The sequence below is a fragment of the Alligator mississippiensis genome, chromosome 5 (assembly GCF_030867095.1).
Source record: "Alligator mississippiensis isolate rAllMis1 chromosome 5, rAllMis1, whole genome shotgun sequence".
Classification (NCBI taxonomy): Eukaryota; Metazoa; Chordata; order Crocodylia; family Alligatoridae; genus Alligator; species Alligator mississippiensis.
Window position 1 is genome coordinate 79,064,065 of NC_081828.1, and position 20,981 is coordinate 79,085,045.

General features: G+C 44.7%; 1 protein-coding gene across 11 annotated transcripts in view; it reads left to right on the forward strand.

The window, feature by feature from the left end:
* Positions 1–20,981, forward strand: part of LOC102558349 (poly(rC)-binding protein 3) — a 929,340-nt gene that overhangs the window by 741,963 nt on the left and 166,396 nt on the right. For 9 of the 11 annotated variants that reach the window (XM_019485665.2, XM_059728517.1, XM_059728520.1 and 6 more), the window contains one exon: positions 14,227–14,342. The exons of the other annotated variants lie outside the window; for them this stretch is intronic. The gene's annotated coding sequence lies outside the window, so the exon portion shown is untranslated. The remainder of the gene's footprint in view (positions 1–14,226; positions 14,343–20,981) is intronic. 11 annotated transcript variants of the gene reach the window in all.

A 20,981-nucleotide genomic window follows, 5' to 3' on the forward strand; every position in this document is an offset into this window, starting at 1 on the left:
CACCAGACCATGAGAGCATAGGGGCCGCACCGGTACCCAGGGCCAGGAATGAGAGGGGGTGTGTGTGTGTGTGTGTGTGTGTGTGTGTGTGTGTGTGCGCAGTGAGGGAGGAAGAGTCTGTGTGTATGTGTGCGCACAGGGAGGGAGAGAGAGAGTGTGTGTATATGTGTGTGTTCATAGGGTAAGTCCCACACACACCCCACCATACACATGCACCTAAACTGCCCCCTTGCACTGCCATACCTGCAGACCCCCACACCCACTCCACCTCACACACCTCAGCCACCCTCTCCCACACACAATCCCCCACAAACCCCAGACCTACCCAGACCCCACATATCCACACACATACTCACCCCACACTCACACCCTCCCCCACATCCCACATACCCACACACCAACAGCCCCCCACAAACCTCTATCCACCCCTTTGTGCCCCCAACCCCCACAATATACAAGAGTAAGACTTCATTTTAAGCTATTGTGCAATCACCTCTGTGTACACTACACAAGCGTATGTAAATCAGGACAAAAATATTTTTTGAAATCAAATTAATGAATGTTGTAGATGTTCGATTTTTAGAATATCATTTGGTGTTTTTCTGGTTCTGAGATGGCAAAAACCCTTGTGGAAAGGAGTGCTTCTGGCGGGGCAAGGGGAGGGAACTCTGGTGGCAAAGGTCAGGGGTTAGGGGGTGGGACTTCTGATCACAAGATGACGACCAGGGGCAGGGCACCTGTCAAGGGGTGGGGCTACCGATGTGGCCCTTGGCAGCTTGCCTAAACTCAGTAAGTGGCCCTCCACCTGAAATAATTGCCCACCCCTGGCCTAGATTCACTGCACAAGTGATTGGATTAATTGTAGTTGAAAGTTTCTACTTGTGTTGTCTGACCACCCTTTGGTGAAAATGCCTAGCTAAGAGTTCGTATGACTGGTACAGCAGTGTTGTCACTACTCAGTTTCTGTGGGGTAACTTCACCAACAATCTACGTACTTGATGCATCCAACTGAAAAAAAAAATATCTGAGTGAAAATCTGCTTTATGTCATACACACATGAAAATGTCCATCCATTTGGCTCTCAGAATCATTACATCTTCAAAGGCAATTCTCTGTATTCCGAGGGGGAAATCTGAGATTTTCTGAAGACCATTCATTTTCTTAATTGAGACAATAGCAGTGTGGAAAACTTTGAGAGTCCTTTTCTTCATGTGAGTAGAGTTCCTAAGTGAATGTACTCAGGATGTGATCAGGATCTTTATCTTCCAGAGTTAGCTGCCTATTTATTATGTACTAAAAATAAACTTCAGTTGATGAAACTTCAGTTGCTTCATCAAACCAATCACAGTTTGTCTCATGCCAAACCTTTATCAATGTACATGGCATTCAGACATTGGTTCTAGCAGTGTGCAGTATGTTTCTCAGTGGAGTCATCCTCAAGAAATAGAATTAAATTTGGCTCTCAGGGTACAGACACATGATGTTAACTACAGAAGAAACTGACTTTACTTCATAGTAAAAGTAGAGGGACCCTGTCACAGAGCACGGAGGTGCCCTGTTCCTAGAGAGGGGGAAACTGCCAGGGAAAGAGCCCTAGCAAGGAATAAGGAGCCCAGCTGGGGGTTGCCAGGGCAACCAGGAGGTCAGCTGACTGAAAGGGGCAGGGCCTGGCTCCTATATAAAGCACAGACAGGAGGCCAGAGGTAGTTCCCTGCCAGCAGTCAGAGAGGCAGGAGCTCCCTAAGCCAGGATGTGAGGAGAAGCCTAACTGCAGGTACAGCTTGATCTGGGTTGAGCAATGTTGTTTTAGCCAGGCGGCTTTAAGTTATGTTATAGCCTAGGGGCTTGTGTTTTGCTTTGTTGTTGTTATCACTGGTGGTTTGGGAGAGGCTATAAGGGGATGGAGGAGGCCTCATAGGGGGCTCACAGCGGAGTGTGAGGACCCCAGTGCCAGTGAGGGTGCAGCATATGGGGTGCATAGACCCCAGCCCCAGAGAGGGGCGTTTGAGAAGCCCCAGGGTGGGCATGGTGAGCCCAGAGAGGGGGCCCTGTTGAGAAGCCCTAGTGTGGGCGTGGCGAACCCCAGAGAAAGAGGGCACTATTGCGAAGCCCCAGTGTGGGCATTGAGAGCCCCAGGAGAGGGCCGCATTATTGAGGAGCCCCAGTGTGGGCACGAAGGGCCCCAGGAGAGGGCCACATTATTGAGGAGCCCCAGTGTGGGGCGCAGAAGACCCCTGAGCGGGGGCCGCGTTGTAGATGAGGCCCGGAGAAGAGGGCACAGAGTGAGATAGGGCCGGGGAGAGCCCTAGCACCAGAGGGAGCGTGTATCCAAGGAAGGAGGGCCCAGAGAGACCAAGAAGGGGCCAGATAGTGATAGAGCTAAGACAACGGCTATTCCATCGGCAAGGAGTGGGCTGCGGTGTAGGGGAGGAAACGGAGCCGCAGATAGTGCCCCCTGGCAACGGGGCAGTACAATGGCAGCCTCCCGCTAATTAACATCAATTAATTCATTAACAGCAAGGCATGGCAGGCGAGAAGGCGGGCGGTTGCCTCAGGAACAGGTGTGCGGGCCACATTTTAGCTCGGCCCAGAACGGCTACCTGTTACAGACCCTCAACACAGGGCACATCTACACAAGATGCTAACTGCATAGTAGTCCAATTCTACTACGCAGTAGCATGCAGGGCAAAAACCATGCTAATATGCTACTGTGCACTAGTATTAGGCTACTGTACAGTTAGCATCACTAAAAAGCTGTGCACCCATGCTACTGTGCAGTAATGCCAGTTCCTGTACATTGATTTAGTACTTGTATAACCAAGTACTGAACTTAATGTGCCATATTTATGGTGCATTAATGGACATGTGCATGCGCCCACAAAGCCTTATATTTCTGTAAATCAGTTCACTCTAGGGTAAAGTTCTCACTCCAAAAATGAGGAGTAACTATAAGCTGCTTCTAGTTACACTAGAGCAGTGGGGGCCAACCTTTTTGGCCGGTGTGGTACAAACTAACCCTGCACCTTCTGAACGCCACTCCAGTCCCATCTCTGTGCCTGATCTGTGGCTCTGCTTTCTGCTTCCTTCCCTATATGCTGCTGTGCTGCTTGTCCCTTCCTCAGTCTGCTACATGCTATGTGCAGAGTCTGCCTGCACCATTTGTGCCACAGGTAGTGCAGACTGACCACCTCTGCACTAGAGAGCCACTCTTATTTTTGCTGATCTTATCATTTGCATCTCTGTATAATCATTTGTTCAGGGCAAGCAGGCTTTTCTGCCACTTAGTGGCCAGGCTCTGTATTAATGCTGTGCAGGCTACCAGGTTACTCCAGAGCAATCCCGCTGTGTCTGCACCCTCAGTCTTTTATTGTGTGTGAGTTTCAGTCAGCCTTCCTCCTTGTGCAGCACTTGTTCAAGTCTTCATTGTCTGCTGTCCCTGACATGCATCTAGGATTGGATGGAGAAGAAGTCTCAGCTATGGTTAATACATTTAGCCCTTTGATAATATTTTTAAGATCTGATTCTGCCCTTTAACAGATGAGATAAAAGAAGAAGTAAAGTGTGTGCAGCTAATAAAAAAAAAAATAGAATGGAGCCTTAATTCATTGACTAGAATTATTTGGGGATACTTGAAAAGATGGGAGCTTAATTTGCCTTCTGTAATTAACAGTAAGGGTTAATGCACAAGAGACTGCTAACCATGCAAACCCCTAACAATGCTGGAATAAACATGGATTATCTTCCCAAACATTATACAATGTATACAGAAAGACTACCAAATATTTTTTACAACATCCATTCAACATTAAAAGAAGAAATGGAACCAATTACTACAAGAACAACCTCCCCAGCCATTAAACAACTATCAGAGAAACAACACCAATACCATACAATATTCCAACCTCATACCTGATAAACTAAAGGAACCAGTCAACCCTCAAATATTATTAATCTCTTCATGCATGCATTTACCAAAGTGGAAAAATCTTTCTGTTCAAAAGGTCTTAATTTCCATCCAGAAAAAATACCCTAATAAAATACTACAATGTGGAGAACTAAAAGAATTTTTTTTTTTTTGATACCTCCATCTCATGAAATATTTCCACAACCAAAATGAATCCACTTTCAACAACACTTCATCCTGTGACAACACTGAAGGAAAGGATTAATACCAAAAAATCCCCCCAAAATCAAACTGGACACCTCACAGTGGATGAAATTCAAACCTTGATGGCTATGTTGACTGCTTCAGGGAAAGAATGAATAATGAAATAATCAACAACAAACACCACCATAACAACTTCTCCCTCTCTGAGAGTAAGGCCATGGAATCTCTAAGATCCAACCACCAAAGAGTAATAAAACCAGCAGATAAAGGAGGAGCTATAGTTATCTTCAACCTACATAAAAGCCAACAGACTACATAAGACTACATACAAGAAGCCAACAGACAACTGTCTTGACACTGCCTACTATGAAAAATTAAAGGATGATCCAACTCCCCTTTTGACCTTAAAACTCAAAACCACCATCACATCATTTCCATGTGAACTACAGGAAAAGCTACAAAACTTGATTCCCCCCACTACCCAAACCAAAGACTTTTTACATGCTCCCTAAAATCTACAAACAAGGAAACCCAGACAAACCTATAATTTCCAACCATGGAACCCAAACTGAGGAAATATCCAGTTTTACTGAATCCATCCTAAAACCTCGCATCACCCAAAGACCAAGTTTTGTCCAAGACACAACAGACTTTCTATAAAACTTAAAAACATAGACCACCTTTCAAGCAAAACCCTCCCCACTAGGGATGTTATCGTCTTATATACCAATATTCCACACCAGGATGGCATCTAAGCCTGCCTTACGTATCTACAAAAGCAAGATTACAACTCAGAAGTATAGACCTAAAGATATTACTGAATTTATACACTTTATCCTCAAACACAACAACTTCAGTTTCAATAAACAATACTTCCTCCAGCCCATGGGCACAGCTATGGGCACCAAAATGGCTCTACAATATGCGAACCTTTTTATGACCCACCTGGAAAAAAAAATTCACAAGAACTGCATCATCAAACCCATGCTATACCTAAGATATATAGATGACATCTTCATCATTTGGAAGATCATTTGAAAACCTACAGTATCCAATTAATTTCCATCACAAATTCAATAACCATCACCAAGCAATCAGACTATCTCTTGAATACTCTAGCACCAATATTTCCTTTTTAGACACTATGATCAATATCTAGAATAGTAAAATACAAACCACCATATACAGGAAACCAACATGCCTATCTCCACAGATCTAGCAATCACCCTAAACACACCAAGAAAACTGTACTATACATCCAAGCCCTCCAATACCACTGAATTTGCACTGAGCAGAATACCCCTGATTGTCACCTCACCAATAGCAAAAGGGATTTCCCCAAGAAAGGACACTCCTGCAGAGAGAGAGATCATACTTTTGAAAGAGCCACCCCAATACCACATGAAGAAACACTGCGGTACAAAAAGAAATCCCCACAAATTGCATACCATTAGTTATGACTTCCCTGAAACCTATACGGAAAATCCTCAAACAATTGAAACCCACACCAGAAGAAGACCCAATTCTTAAAGAGATCTTTCCAGAACCATCCATCCTAGCCTTTAAACAAGCACCAAATTTTACCAACCTGATCACTAGAAGCAAACTTCCTATGGCCCAAAGCACACTGGATGGATCCAGACCATGCCGGGACAAAAAAATGTAAAACCTGCCAACACATGTCCACTACCCTCACAATGACTACATCCCACAACAGAACCACCACCATTCCTGGATCTTACACCTGCACCTCCAGAAATATAATATATCTCATCTAGTGCACTAAATGCCCAGATGGAAAATATGTAGGAGAAACAAAACAACTGTGTACCAGAATGAACACACACCAAAAATCTATCAAAGACAAAAATATCCAGTTAACTAGAGGTGCACACTTCCCATGAGATAACCACTCTCTCTCCAGTCTCTCAGCTCTAATCCTAAAGTGCATTTACAAAACACCTTTCGTACACAAGCCTATAAACTTCACATCGTAAATCTACTGGATACAAAAAATCGTGGACTAAATATAGACATTGGATTAGTGGCGCATTATAACCTGCCTGCCATCTGATAATCCCAGGTAACCTGTCTGCATTTTACCAGCTACATTTGACCACCTTCTCCCCCTTTCTCCCCACAATACCTTTTCACACCTATTGTCTCCCATTCGCTTTGAACCTTACTGCCACACATTTGCATTTTCACAGACCTGCATTTTGGCTTCTGTTCTACCTAGGAAAGCATGTACATACCAACAGACTATGCCTGAAGAAGGGTGTTTGTGCCTGAAAGCTTGCAAAGAACATTTTTTTCCGGCTATTTAGTTGGTCTAATCAAAGATATCACGTCTACCCAAATAATCTTGTCTGCCTATGTCCTTAGTCCAACACAACTATAACCAAGAGCCTGGAATAAAGTAACGATATATACTGAAACCATTTTTTGCAGTCCCTTAAGGAATTTTTTCTGTTTTTCTGGGGTAGTAAAATACAGTTGAAGGTAGTGCCTATGGGAAAGTGCTGATGTTGTTGGGGTTCCACATCTCTTTTTCTAGCTTGGAATGGAATTATTTTTTAACACATCCAACTGAGGGCTTTCTCATAATGTTCAAACAATTTCCACAAAATCCTTAGACACATAAAGCCTCGCACACAGAGCTCACAGACACCTCGCCACATAACAAATGCCTGCCCAAAAGAGCATTCCATCTATTTACTCCTCTGTGAAATATGAAACACCATAACCAGAAGGAAATAGGACTATATTCTGCTTACCACCTAACAACTTTGAGGTAAACAGACCATTCCAACTTTTCTCTGAGCCTACTCTGCATATAAAATGAATATTACTGACCTTATACACTTCATTCTCTCACACAACAATTTCACTTTTAATAATCAACACTTCCTCCAGATGATGGGAACAGCTATGGGCACTAAAATGGCCCCACAGTATGCCAACCTTTTTATGAGCCACCTGGAAGAAGACTTCCTCAAGAACTGCACCATCAAACCCTTGCTATACTTAAGATACATCGATGACATCTTCATCATTTGGACTGAAAACCTACAATCTCTGATTGAGTTCCATCAGAAATTCAACAATCACCATCCCTCCATTCGACTTTCTTTAGAATACTCCAGCACCAACATCTCCTTTTTAGACACAATGATCAGTATCCAGAAGGGTAAAATACAGACCACAGTATACAAGAAACCCACAGACCAACATACATATCTGCACAGAACCAGCAATCACCCTAAACACACCAAAAAAGCTGTGATATACAGCCAAGCCCTCAGATACCACCGCATATGTACTAAAGAGAACACCCAGGATTGCCACCTCACCAATCTTAAAAAGGCTTTCACCCAGCAAGGACACTTATCCAGAGAGGTAGATCTCATGTTTGAAAAAGCCACCTGGATACCACGTGAAGAACTGCTGCAGTACAGAAGAAAAACCCCCACAAATCGCACACCGCTGGTTATGACTTATCACCTCTCCCTTGAACCTGTATGGAAAATCCTCAAAAAATTGCAACCTATACTAGAAAGAGACCCTATTCTTAAAAATATCTTCCTAGAGCCACCAATCCTAGCCTTCAACAAGCACTGAACCTCACCAACCTCATCACCAGAAGCAAACTTCCTCAAGTCCAGAACACACCAAAAGGATCCAGACTGTGCCATGACAAGAAATGCAAGACCTGCCAACACATCTCCACCACCCCCACAATTACTACACCCCACAACAGAGCCATCAGCCTCCCTGGATCTTACAGCTGCACCTCCAGAAATGTAATATACCTCATCCAATGCACCAAATGCCCTGATGGAAAATATGTAGGAGACACCAAACAACAACTGCGCACCAGAATGAACGCACACCAGAAATCTATCCAAGACAGAAATACCCAATTACTGGTGGGGGCACATTTCTCACAGGAGGGCCACTCTCCCTCCAATCTCTCAGTCCTGATCCTCAAGGGAAACTTACACAACACTTCCCAGAGACAAGCCTATGAGCTCCAGTTCATCAACCTGCTGGATACTAGAGATCAGGGACTAAACATAGACATTGGATTTTTGATACATTATAATCTGCCTGGCAACTGACTCCCCAGCCCAGCCCCTAGCTTCTTTACTTTTCATTCCATCCAGGAAGAGCACACACCAACTGCTGAAATTTCCTCAGCCTGATGAAGGGTTTTTGAACCCGAAAATTTGCTTAATAACTATTCTCCAACTATTTGGGTTGGTCTAATAAAAGATATCAAATTCACCCAAGGAACCTTGTCTGCCCTTGTTCCAAACAGAAGATTTTACCACACCTTCAACTGTCCTATTAAATATGAACTTTCATTTCTACTCAGGAGAACTTTTACAATCTTTTCTCCTATGCCTGATGAAGGGTGTTTGTGCCCGAAAGCTTGTAATTAACAATTTTTTTTTTTGTAAAAATCTAGTTGGTCTAATAGAAGATATCATCTCTACCACAAGTCCTGATTGCTTTTGCCACTAGACCAATATGGCTACAACCTGGAAACCTTTTGTCAATTATTGCTTTCCACCAATTCCCTGAAAAAGATAAGTTATTACAGCAAACAGGACTTTTCTTTTGCCTATATAATGACATCTACACTAGACCTCTTGCTGGCATAGCAATGTCAAAACTGTGATTTTCTTTTTTCTTTTCTCTTCTTTTCCTTTTTCTTTTTTCTTACATTCCTAACCTATGCCAGTGAAACTTTAAAGGTTAGACCAAACTTTAGAGTTTAAATCTACATGTGATTTGAGTTTGGTCTAGTGGGGCCATGACCCCACTACATAAAAGCACTTACAATAACAGAAAAATAGAGCTGGATGGGACCTCAAGGAAGTCATCTAGGCCAGCTTTCTCTCAAAGCAAAATCATCCCTGTCTAAATCATTCCAGACAAACGTCTAACCCAGTGATTCCCAAAGGGTATGCTGCAGCACACTACTATGCTGCAAGAGCATTGAAAGTGTACTTCAAAAAACCACACTTTATCAGTATCAGATAAGGCCTCTGGAGCTATGTCATTGGGTCTGTGGGACTCCCCACAGGTCTGGACATTTGGCAGTGGAGGAATGGTGACAATTAATGCTGCCATTCCTCCCTCACCCCCAAATTTCCAAGCTTCACACAGCAGGATTGGGCCCCGGCCCTGTGCCCAAAATGTTGAGCACCACTGCATAAGGTTGGAAGTGCCCAAAAATTGGAAGAAGGCCAATGTGGTGCCTATCTTCAAGAAAGGGAGGAAAGAAGATCTGGTAAACTACAGGCCCATCAGCCTGACCTCTATCCCAGAGAAGGTCTTAGAAAAGATTATCAAAGAGACCATTCTTAACAGACTGGCAACAACCTGAGGGATAGCCAGCACGGATTTGTTGCAGGTAGGTCTTGCTTGACCAATCTCATTTCCTTTTACGACCAGGTGACCTATCACCTGGACAAGGGAGAAGAGATTGATGTCATATATCTTGACTTTAAAAAAGCCTTTGATCTGGTATCCCATGATCACCTCTTAGCAAAACTGGCCAACTGTGGCCTCGGCTTCACCACAGTGCGCTGGCTGGGGAATTGGCTCTGTGCTTCGACTCAGAGGGTGGTGGTTGATGGAAGTCAATCGTTGTGGTGCGCTGTGACCAGTGGGGTCCCTCAAGGCTCTGTCCTTGGGCCTATACTATTCAACATCTTCATTACTAATGTGGACATTGGTATCAGAAGTGGACTGGCCAAGTTCGCCAACGACACCAAACTTTGGGGTAAAGCATCCACACCTGATCCAGGCTGACCTTGACAGGCTCAGGAAATGGGCAGATGAGAACCTGATGGTGTTTAACACTGAAAAATGGAAGGTTCTCCACCTTGGGAAGAAAAACCCGCAGCATGCTTATAGGCTCAGCAGTGCTACGCTGGCTAGCACTATGGACAAAAGGGACTTGGGTGTCATGATTGACCATAAGACGAACATGAGCCATCAATGTGATGCTGCAGCTAGTAAAGCAAGCAAAACATTGGCTTGCATCCATAGATGCTTCTCAAGAAAATCCCAGGACGTCATTCTCCCCTTGTACTCGGCCTTGGTGAGGCCGCAGCTGGAGTACCAATTTCGGGCTCCACAATTCAAAAAGGATGTGGAGAAGCTTGAGAGAGTCCAGAGGAGAGCCATGCACATGATCAGAGATCAGGAAAACAGGCCCTATGACGAGAGGCTGAGAGGTATGGGACTCTTCAGCCTGGAAAAGCGCAGGCTCAGGGGTGATCTGGTGGCTGCCTATAAGTTTATAAGGGGTGCTCACCGGGATCTGGGGGAACGTCTGTTCACCAGAGCACCCCAAGTGATGACTAGGTCGAATGGTCACAAACTCCTCTATGACCATTTCAGGCTGGACATAAGGAAGAACTTCTTTACTGTCCGAGCCCCCAAGGTTTGGAATAGACTGCTGCCGGAGGTGGTTCAAGCACCTACTTTGAATGCCTTCAAGAGACATTTGGATGCTTATCTTGCTGGGATCCTATGACCCCTGCTGACTTCCTGCCCCTCGGGCAGGGGGCTGGACTCGAAGATCTTCCAAGGTCCCTTCCATCCCTAATGTCTATTCAATCTATTAAATAAGCTTTACACATACATATTTTTGGGTGTAAGTGTAAAGTGTGCCACCTATTTTAATTCAGAAAAAAAGTGTGCCCTGGGTATCAAAAGTTTAGGAAATGCTGACCTAACCTGCTCTTAAAAACTTCCAGAGAGAGATTCTACCACCTCTGTAGGGAATCCATTCCAACACTTAATGACCTGCAGAAGTAGCAAGTTCTTCCTAATATCCAACCTAAATTTTAAGACTGTTGTAATTTAAGACTGTTATCCTTTTTTCCTGTCCCCTGTGGCCATAGAAAATAATCAAGCACCATCAGGGCTGTCCAATTCGTGACCTGTGAAGGGTTATCAAATGCCCCACCCCCTAGGATTAAAAAATCCTAGTTCTTCCAAAATATAGGCTAAATAATTTCAATTATTTGGTGCTTGCCTTAAGTACTTTAACATAAGAGAAGTCCCTTTTGAGGCGGATTGTCTTAGGTGCATTCCAAGCCAGGCCCAACATCCTTTGATACACTGGGGGCGTGTGTAGATAAAACAGGGGCCCTAACTTGAAGCAGTGAGTTTTAAAAAACACCGCTTCAATTTAGGGCCAATTAAACCCCGTGTTGTGCACACACCCTGCTGACTTACCTGCCTCTCCAGCGGGGAGGGGAGGGCGAGCTGGCAGGAGGCGGAGCAGTCCCTGGGCTATGTGGGGAGCTGGTTCTTCCCTCTGCAGCAGCAGTGCCTTCCCCCCCGCCCCTGTTCCCCAGCAGCACCCACCCACAGGCACCCGATTTGGGCAGTCCCAGAGGTCACCGCAGCCATGGAGGGAAGCCCTGGGCCCCCACACAGCTCAGGCAGACAGGCAGGCTCCAGGGAGGAGGAAGATCAGGCTCATCACTTTTCTTGGCAGAGCCTGCTTTCCCGGGCTGCTGCCAGGCTGCCTGCATGGGCTTCCTGCAGAGCCACAGAACTGCACAGGGCCCGGTGCTTTCTTCTGCAGTTGTAGGGGCAGCAAACTAAAACTCCTCAAAGGAGTTTTAATTTGCTGCGCTCCAAGTCATTTAAGGCACATTATGCCACCGGATTTCCTACAGCGACTGGAATTAATGTGCGATACACCACCAAGGCGTGCAAACACGAACATCATTAAAGCAATGCAAAAGCATTTAGCCCACTTTAAAGCGTTGTGCGCACACACCCCTCATTTCGTCTACACACGGCTTGGGACCTTATTCTCTCTTGCTGTCCTAAGTGCTTCCATTTGGGTACAGTGTCATCCTGTTTGTGCATGACAGCCATCTTTGCTCAATCACTGCCCGAGGAGCAGCAGGAATAGAAAAGGCTTATTATGCCCTCCCACCTTGCAGTGGCACGGACTCCAGTGGCATGGCGAGATTGTGACTGTTTTCAGCTAAAACGCTGAAATCAGTGAGTTTCACCATGAGAAGTTAGGACTTCTTCCCAAATTTTAGATTTCAGATTTGAAATCCCATTTCAGCTGGCAACTTGGGCTGTGAGCTAACCAAAGAAAACGTTCACTCAAACAATCCCCTACTATGTGAGACTGTTCCATTTCATACCAATTTATTATTAGTCTATTCTTAATAAAATAACTCTCTTTCAGCTGCCTTCATCGTTGTTGTTGTTGTTGTTGTTGTTGTTGTTGTAAAAACCCTCTTTTATTCATAGATGTTAGGGTCGGAAGGGACCTCAATAGATCATCGAGTCCGACCCCCTGCATAGGCAGGAAAGAGTGCTGGGTCTAGATGACCCCAGCTAGATGCATATCCAACCTCCTCTTGAAGACCCCCAGTTATTCTCAGTTAGTTAAGCAGAGCTGGGTTATCCAAAACAAAGTGACACTCAAGCTTCAGTACATTTTTTAACATAAGATTTTTAATGAATTCCAGTCACTAAGAAATAATGTTATCTAGGTCAAACTTTTTGAATATTGTTTTCTGTAGATGCTTAGTCACACTGCATTTCTAAAATGAGTTCTCCTGTGAAACCCCATTTAATGCTTTGCTTTCTCACAGCCTCATGATTTGTCTTTCTGGGATTTTTTTATCACTGAAAAAACCAGGTGATCACTCAGGCGGAGCCACATTCAGAATTTCTACCTTTGCAGGGAGGAAAAGAGAGGAATGGGTAGGGGAAGGGAGGGGAGAAGGGGAAGACTCCCAGGTATCTCAGTTTAGTGGCCAAATTCTGCCTTCAAGCGCACTGATGTAAGTGAGGTTATATGAGTGCAACACAAAGGATATTGTATCCAATATAATGCTATTGTATTCTTTCTATTTTGCTAGTCCTGAAAACTTTGGTCTTAGTGAAATGTCCGTATGTTTTTACCAGTAGATCAGTGCTTAGCCCATTTATCTCTGTTCCCATGCAAATCTGACAAGTAACACTTCTGACAGGCACTTCTTCATTGGATGCGCAGACTGGTATTATGAACTTGGAACAAAAGATCCTTCATTTGAAACATTGAAACATATTGCAGTTAACATGATTTCACAGGCTGGCATTTCAGATTACAGGGCCCCATAGACTATAGCATGCCCCTGCAATAAATACAAAGTATGACGTATCTTTTGTCGTTGCCGTATGTCACAAAATGTGACATTCTTCTTTTCTGTTTTAGAATCATACAGGTCCTCAGCAGGTCATAGAGTCCAAACATCTGCTCAAAGCAGGATCATCCCTTCAGACAAGTGTTGGTCTAACCTGCTTTTAAAAACTTCCAATAATGGAGATTCCGCAACCTCTCTAGGTCAGCAGTTCTCAGCTTCCAGCCCACAGGCTAGAATCTGGCCTGTGCAGCCCTATCATATGGTCCATGGAGCTCCCCATGGCTCCAGAAATTTGGCAATAAGCGAGTAGTGGCAATGTTAATTGCTGCTCCACTGTTGCCAAATTTTTGGACTGTGGGGAGCACTGCAGACTGGATACTGTGGTCTGTGTGCTATATCAGGCCAGCATGCAGAGTCATTCTGGCACACGGCTAGATCTGGGCACGCAGGGTCACTCCAGTGCACAGCTGGATCTTGGTGTTTTGGGTCACTCCAGAATGTTATACTGCACCTAAAAACTGACCCCATGCACCAACCCCACATCACTCATCCAGCCAGCAGAGGAAGGTTGGGTGCCACCATTCTAGGTAATCTATTCCAATGCTTACCAACCCGTATAAAGAAAATGTTCTTCCTAATATTCAACTTTAATTTCCCTTTCTGTGATTTAAGACTGTTATGCCTTGTCCTTTCTCCTGAGTCCTGTGGACTCAGAGAATTGTCTATCGCTATCCCCTTTATAACCACCCTTCAGGTACTTGACAGCTGTTATCAAATCTCCCTCATAGTCTTTTTGTCTTCAGGCTTAATAACCCCACTTCTTCCAGTCTTTCTGTTTAAGTCCTGTTTCCTAAACTTGTCATCATTTTTGTTGCTCTCCACTAGATGACATCCAGACATTTTTATAACTATTGTTCTGTTGTATTCTTTCAGATAATGTGTTGGACCAGTTAAATAAGACAAGCGATCCTGAGTCTGCTCTCAAATACATTGGTGCAAATACAGAGTGACAACATTTATTTGCACCTTCAGAGGAGATTTACATTTGTGTGAGTCAAAGAGGGTTTGTCCCAATTTGCTTATATTAACAATCTATATAGAACTGTACTTGCATAACATATGAACTGTGACATCATGTCCTTCTCTGTGCGGCTGTCTGTGGCGACACAGCTGTGTCTTTATGTGTGTCTGTGGTGACACACATAAAGATGTTGAGTGAGAGGCTTTCTCCTCTTACTCCATGGCACATTAGAGGAAACATCCCTGTGCAGTGGAGAACAGAACTGGGTAAACAAATTATTTTAATCCTTTCACTGGACTAGGAGTAGAGTCTCTGGTGCCATGGTAGGATCCACCTAAGCATCAGACACTTTGAATGCATAGGTCCAAGGGTGCTTTTTATCTCTAGATCACAAAACAGGATCAAAAGCGTGGAAGTGGAAGGTAATATTACCTCTCTTCAGCAAGGCTAGGGACAGACATTACACAGAAACTGGTTTAAGTGATCAGAAACTAGTTTACATCTGTAACAGAACAGACATTCAGTACACATAAACCAGTTTGAAAATGGCTAAAACCGGCTTGAGATAAACCTGGCTGAATGTAGTATGAGATTTAACTAATTTGGCTCAAACTGGTTTATGTCTGTTCCAGACCTCTTGATGGTTTAAGTTAAATCAGAGACCCCTAGCATCCCGGCATGCTGTCTGGGCTGGGCACTGCTACAGAGAGCTGGGCTGGCCCCTCCCCTCTGCTCTCTAGCCAGAGAAGGGATGGGGCGTGGCCAGGTGCTGGCCTGTCACGGCCCCTGAGGCAAATTCCTTCCTCCATCCCCTGCCCCTCCATCCCTGCTGGCAAACCCTGCAAACTGCAGCTGGGGTTTGCCAGCCCCAGGCGCACCTCCAGTGCTTTCCTGCAGTCAGGCAGAGATGGAATTTAATTCCTCCCTCTGTCCAGCTTGCCTGCAGCCAGGGAGGGGATTAATTCCACAGCAGTCCCAGAGCAAGGGAGAGAGGCAAGCTAGTTCCCTGCATGCAGATCCAAGACCTGCACCTGTGAGCCCAGAGCAAGACCTTCAGGACCAGACTGAGAGATGGGAAGTGTTGATGATTGTCAGGTCTTTGCCACACATATGTGCTGGAGATGGAGTTAAGGGAAGTTGCAAGTGAAAGAATGCAGAGACTTACATTTATGTTATAAAGCATAACCTGTAAAACCTAAACAAACTCTTTCTGAATGCCTGGCAATAAGGAGACACTCTGCCCTCAGGATTAGTAGGGCTTATGCAAGGCTTTCTCTTGTCTTCCTGCTTTACATTTTAAGTTAGACTAAGTTGTGTATGCTGTATGTTGTGTTTTACTGGGCTATATCTTAACCTAGGCAAAGATTTTTGGTAGTTACCTGTTGTATGCTTTGCAAATTGCTGTGTTCAATAGATGCTTCCTTCAGAGAATGGACTTTTTCCCATCCCCACTCCTCAGTCTGGCAGCAGCCCCCCCCTTCCCGGCTGGTGACTGGCATTCTGTGTGTCCTGCTAGCCCCAGGCTGGTGCCTGGCCATGCCCCCTCCACTGCAGCAGGGAGGGGTGAGAGCCTTGGCAGTGTTGGCAAGCATGCCCTAGTACCCCCCAGCTTCTGGCTTGAGCCACTGCAGGCATGTGCCTGCATTTGCTGATTTAACAGAGAATGTCTGTCCAGTTATTAATCAGTTTAAGCTGTGCAGCTTAAACTAACCTGCAAAGAGTGAATCAATTCAGTCTCAGGGTTTTTGAATGTCTGCCCCTAGCCCAAGTAGGGAAACTGACAGAACAATGAAGTGACTTGCCAGTGGGCACCCAGTGGGTCAGTGGCTGAGCTGGGAATGAAACCAAGCCTCTTGACTTCCAGCCCAGCACCCTTCACATTTTATTATCCCACATTTTCTCCTGCAACTTCAGACTAGATTCTATTCCACCTATTGGGCGTCTAACTGGACACAGATGTGTAAGTAGCATTCTGTTCCACTCCCTTGAAGTCCTAAAATCCATTAATGCATCTGCTTTTGTAACATGCCACCATATACTGAGTCACAAAAAGAGGATGAAAAGAAGGGGTCAGTCCAGCAAGCACTGCATGTGCTGTGTGGGTCAATTCAGACCCAGGGCCAACACCATAGGCCAAATGTTGTGGTTCCACAGACTAAATCCAGTCCACAGGCCATATCTGATTAACACCCCTGATTTACACCAAACATCTGGGCAGCAGGAGGCCACATGCCATGGGGGTCACATTCTGTATGGGCAACACAGTGCTCTCCCCTCCCCGCCACTGTACACACTGTGCAGGCACCCTTGCTCCCCTTTTCTCCCAGCTGCACATACCATGTCAGCAGCCCCCCACCTTTCCCCACCCCAGCACAGCTGGTCTTCCCCCATCCCAGGTGCAACACCTGCCCCCCTCTTTCACCTGCACACACCATCCACCTGCAGTATAGGCAGCCCAGCTCCCTTCTTTGCTATACTCATAGCTTGGGCACTCCAGCCCTTTCCTGGCTGGGGTGCAGGAGCAAATGGAGGCAAGGAGAAGTAGCAACCGGGCCAGAGCCTAGGGGTTACATACAGTCCATTGGACATTCCTGATCTAAGCCATCAGGTCCTCTTACACGAGCAAAATTAATATTGTAATGGTATATTATTACTATTCTTAAGGTCACTACCAAACATCCCCCAGCAGTAATGTGGTGCTGCAGGTATGCTCCTATTCAGCATAAAAGAAAGAGGTATAGTAACCTGGGTGAATCAAAATATTTCTATAGCCCAACAATGGTTACACAGACCACACAAAATTGCAATAAGGATTTTTAAAAGTAAATATAATTAGGGTATGTTTTCCATAAGCACAGATTGGGCAAGGGTTTGTTCTCAGCTGGCTGTAAGCAAAAAAGGGTAAATGTTAGAGTTCTTTAACAAGTGGTTCATTCCTGGTATTATTTCCTATAGTCACAGAAGCCTTAAAACTTACAATATTATAATTTTGGCTTTTAGCTTGATGGTGCTGTAAGTCCCTATTGTAGCCAATTGTTTGTAAATGCATCAAAGCAAAGAATCAGTAAAGGACAGCTCAATGAAAAGAGAAAAGAATTATTAAAATAAAGTGTTATTTTTTGCCAGCCTCAGGAGGCACATCCAAATGAGTGTGCATGTGCATTTCCCCAGGGACAAATAGCAGCAGCACATAGTTATGCCACTGCTACTTATCCCCAGGGAATGCCCCTGCATGCACTCTCTGGTGTCCAGCAAATTGCCCTGGGTGGGGTAGGAGAGCTGGGATCCCGGGTGTGAGGAAAGCAGCCTTACCTGGGGGCCCTGTTGGGCTGCAGCAGCAGTAATCCGGGCACACAGAGCCTGGCTGGCAGCCAGAGCATGATTCTGGCCAGCCAAGCTCCAGTTTCAGGTGGCGCACACTACAGCCACATGCACCACCCTACATTTTTTAATACCCTTTTTTGTAAATACCAGAATTTCCTGGTACCTAATTTTGGCTCTGCACTGCAAATATGCAGCACAGAAACCCATTTTTCTGTGTGCCACATGCATTTTGTGGCACCTCAAAAGCCTTTGAGGTGCCACGAAGCACACAAGTGCACTCATCTAGACGTATACCCAAGTTGTATGAGAATACAATGGCAAAAAATGTCTGGTGGTCTGTATTCTACTTGTTGCATAGCTTCCTTAATCGTTTCAGTGCTGGAGTACACAAGTAATAGCTCTGCTGGTCTGCTATGCTAGGTACAATCATTAGACTTTTACCAGTATAAGCAATGGGAACCCAGACTATACTTGTAACAGACAAAAGTTCAGCACACAAAACCAGTCTATACCTGTAACAAAACATAAGTTTGGCACACATAGACTGGTTTAAAAATGGTAGAACCCAATCTAAGTGTTGCCCCCCTCCCCCAAACAGAAGCTGAATGCATGTTCTGTTCGCTACTGATGTAAACTATACAGAAAACCATGCAACTTAGATGAGTTCTGCCTCAGGCTTTTTGAACGTCTGTACTTAGCTCTAGTAAAAACTTGGTGGCCTGAACTTCTGAAAGCAGGGTGATTAACAGTCTGTTTGGGAAGCTCCTGTTATTTAGAACCTTGAGCTGACTAAGGAAAAACCTTTGGAGGGCTCATTGCCACAAGAGGAACGGATCGCAGTCTTGTTACAAAAATTTAAATGAAACTGACAAGTCCCAAGCTGGTTTTAACTCTGTAAATTATTGTCTATTTTAGTATTTAAGACTTGGTGAAACAAAGTGCTTTGTTACTACAGTTTTGCGGTAGATTCAGGAGCACAACAAGAAAATTTAGTGTGCCTATACATGTTCAGCAAAGCTGTTCCAATGCACTGAAATTACAATGCATCGGAGCAGACTTGATTAATCGAGTCTTCTGGAGCGTGATAATTACTGCGCTCCAGCAGACTCGAGTGTCATGTGTATCAGCTTCCATGAGCTGAAAAACGGCTGCAGGGGCGCTTAAATTAAAGCTCGTTTGATGAGCCTTAGTTAAGGAGCCCCCGCTGCCATTTTTCAGTGTGGGGATGCTGACACATGACACGTTGGGTGCTTTAATTAGAGTGGGTCTCAGAGCCACTCTAATTAAAGCACCCCCATCCCACTCCTAGAGCACATGTATAAATGTACCTAGAGACAACTAGACATTCCCCAGCAAGTCAGACATTTCAAATGTCTCCAACCAGTTGAGCTTTTGTGTTTGAATATGGCACAAAGATGGTATGAATAGTGCATCTGTGGTGGATCCTTGCCTTTCTCGTGTCCTTATGACGAGGTATTTAGCAGAATTTGCAGATTCATTGGACTCTGACAGGGCAATGCTGTGACCTGGGGTGGATAATCAGATTTAACAGTGGATGCTGAAAAGTCATCCGTGTTGCTTTGAGTAAATCTATTGGCAGCCTTTGACACCACTGATGACAAGATTATATTGACTCTCCTGCTGTGCTTCTCTGACCACTGATGTCCAACAGTCAGGCAGATGGGCAACATGAAAATCCCTCATCAAGTCCCTCTTAAAATTTCAAAATAAAACTTAAATTGGATTTAAGGTCTCTTCCTCATCTTCTGTCCATTGAGGAATGTCACCCTGAAGTATATTTTGCTAAGTCTGCAGTAGTGAGCCTAAGTTGGGTTGTATTTAATAAATTAGGTACCCATCTCAGGTTATGTTTCTTAGATCTTGTTACTGAAAAGATAAGGCATCAGGAACCATGTACAGAAACAAAGGCTTTTTAGTGGCAGCATGTGAAAGTAAAGCAATCTTCTTCCTCTCAATCTTCTACTAGTTCCATAAACACTCAATTCAGTCTTTTGTTATGTAAATGAAGTATCATTAAACACCAGCTGCAGTATTGGATTTGTTTCTATTTGAATACATTTTATTTGTACTAAAGACAGCATGTAAGTTTAAGATGTGCTTATATCTCTCTATTAAAGGTTACCATTCTTCCTGAAGCATATTTATTTGGACATGTCTGCCCAGTGACATTTCAAGATCAAGACCTTTGAGGTTCTTTGAGGTGCAGTGCATAGAACAAAATGTTAGGATCCTTTTTGTTTTTACCTTTAGATTCTCTCATTTAAATAGCTGAAACTGTGCCTAATGAATCCACAAAGGGTTGTATCCTGCCCTCTAGGACGCTGATGTGTGGGGTTTTTAGGTATATAAGAAAAAAGGCCTTTCTCTTGTTACTGCCAGTCCTCCCCATCATGTAAGCTACCTTGTGCCCACATTGGAAAAATGCATCCTGTCAGGAAATGTATTGACTCTCTTCTAACTAAGGGCCTTGTTGCACATTAATTTTAGGTTGCTCCATGAGCTCTTAACCTCTGAATTGTCCACACATTAACACCTGAAAGTAATTTTAAGCATACTTTAGACAGCTTACAGTTAAACCACTCCAAGGGAGGTTCATCTCTGATCCATGCTACCCAGCTCATGTTCCATTAATGTGTGGCCATTCCCCACATATAAGCCACCCCAATTGCAGTCCTCCAGCATCTCAGGATGCAATGTTCCCTCGCCCACCCTCCTGTTCTGTGTGGACAAACTTTCCACCCCGTGAACTCTACTGCTCAAGGGGCAGTTCTGGTGTCAAAGCAACTGCCCCTCCCACCCCTGAGTGTGTGATCTTCCCACCTGCATAGGTGCAACTCCATGCAAACAGCCTGCAAAATACATGCCAGCTAGCCAGGTTGCAGGTCAAGGACAGATCTGGGAGTGGGATCTAAGGGGGTGGGGAGGATACAAGGTAGGTGGCCAGATTGGATCCCCCTGAGCTTGGGCTTCCTTCCCAAGGCAGTAGCTCCCTCAAGAGTACCTCACCACTCCTACCTTCCAGTCACCCCAGAAAGCATGGCCAGCACCCTCCATACCCCAATCCCAAATTATTAAAACATGAGACCTTTAATTTACTTTCTCTTTATTCATTTATTTGTGCTTCGTTTTATTTTTCCTTCAGTGGCTGACTTCCTTCATTTTACCACCCATTCCCTACCCCCATTTCCCTTCCAACTCCTATTTCATTACCCCCGTCCCATTAACTTTCTGCCTCCCAGCTTCATGTTCCTGCATCCCCAACCCATCTGTCACACACCCCCACTTATAGTAGGCATCGAAATCTGTCCTGGTTCACCAGCTC